The following is a 1985-nucleotide window of genomic DNA, read 5'->3' as shown; positions in this document are numbered from 1 at the left end:
CTCCAGCCACCTTTCATTTTTCAACAGCTCCAAATTGATTATACTGAAATAAAAAAAAAATTAAAAAAAAAATTAAAAAAAAAAAAAAAAAGGTACACTTACATGTTAGTGATAATTGACCAGCTAACAGGATGGGTAAAAACTTTTCCTACCAGAAAAAATGATTCAAAAAATTTTACTGGAGGAAATAATTCCTCAATAGGGAGTTCCTGAAGTCATTGATTCTGATCATGGGGGTCATTACACAGCTGATACTTTAATTCCAATTAATCATTGCTTAGGAATTTTTAGTCAGTATTATATTCCCCATCACTGCAAATCACCTGGCCAAGTAGAACGAATGAACAGAACTTTAAAAGAAAAATTACTTCAGGTTTGTAAACAGACTGACCTAAAGTGGCCTGATGCTTTAAATTTAGTGTTATGGGATAAAAAGAATACCCCGAGAACCAATTGATATTTCCCCAGCTACATTTTTATTTAAATTAATTGTTACTATTTTTAACAATTATTTTCATAATGGTCTGTGTGATTGTTTTGTTTGTTACATTGTTTGTGGTTCTTTTATAATGCAGAAGATAGAGAGATGCGGAATTATAAATAAGAAGGATCGCAGGAGTGCAATGGAAAAAAAAAAAAAGAGGGAATTTGTAAAAGGAAGAAGCTTTAGAAAAGGGTTTTCTCTTAAGGTATTGCTAATAGGAGGAATAATTAATAACTAGATATTGTTTGCAATAGAGCACAGGTGCTCTAGGAACAATACCGACAGTTTAAGCAATTTAGAAAGGCTAGGCAGTGAAAAGCTACACATAGATTGCGTAAATGTTACATAGGTTTTCAGTCTTTCCTGAGAAGTCTAAAAGTGAATTATGATGAAGATTGTTCAGAAGATGAGTAACCATGATGACCGAAGACTGCATCAGTGAGCAGTGGTGTCTGAAGAGGAATTAGAATGGAACGACAAGAACTAGTCAAAACTGGAATACAATGGACTTTTGAAAATGATGATGAATGGAAGAGCTGCAAGTTCCTGGAAAATCAGCAAAGACTCTGTATTGCATGTTGTATAGAGAGAGAGAGCGCTATTTGTTAGCTGTTACTGGAGCAAACGGCACCAAGGGAGAGAGCTTGGGAGAAGATCCCCACGGCTGGGCTATGGTCTCTGGAGCAGGTTCGTGGAAACCACAGACTGTGACATCTCGTCAGGGAGGAGGAAGAGGCAGAGGGTTTCCTCAGAGTCACAGGTCAGACACCGTTCGGGGCAGCGCGGTGGTGACGGGGGCAGACTGTGGCCCTGCATGAGGGCAGAGCGTGTCAATCCTGTGTTGATTACCTGTTAGTTGCAGCTCTGTAACGTGTCAATTGCATGTTCATCCCATGTTGGTCCCATGTAAATCCCGTGTCATTCACAGGTTGATTCCCCGTTGACTGGGAGGTGGGTCAGGGCACCAGATGGACAGTGGACTTCTTTCTGGGATCTTGAAATTGCTCTCTTTTCCCTGCCACACTGCAGCTTTCTTCACAGATGCAACACTGCTCCCTCTGAAAGCATCCCGCCTAGACCCAACCCATTTCTCCACAGTTGGCCCTTCTGCCTTTGCAGCCCTCCCACAGAGCCTTTGGGAGGCCCTTAGCTGTCCCGTGCCACAGCTTCTGGGGGTTCCCCACGGTTCTGGTCCTTTCAGGAGGGCAGGGCAGGACCTTTTCACAGCTCTCTTTGCAGGACATGGTGGTGGGCACAGAGGACTTCCCAGAGACGCACTCAGGCTCCTCCACACCAGCTCCCACACCCAGGTCTGCTGGGGAGCAAACCCCACCAAGGAAGAGAGCGCGGAGGACATCCCCACGGCCGGGCTCTGGTCTCCTCAACGGGTTCATGGACACCACAGACTGTGACCTCTTAGCAGGGAGGAGGAAGAGGCAGAGGGTCTCCTCAGAGTCACAGGTCAGACACCGTTCGGGGCAGCGCGGTGGTGACAGGGGCA

This window comes from Athene cunicularia (assembly GCF_003259725.1).
Source record: "Athene cunicularia isolate RWA chromosome 14 unlocalized genomic scaffold, athCun1 chr14_part1, whole genome shotgun sequence".
NCBI classification, from domain to species: Eukaryota; Metazoa; Chordata; class Aves; order Strigiformes; family Strigidae; genus Athene; species Athene cunicularia.
The sequence above is the reverse complement of the archived record's forward strand: the minus strand, read 5'-3'. Positions refer to the sequence as shown.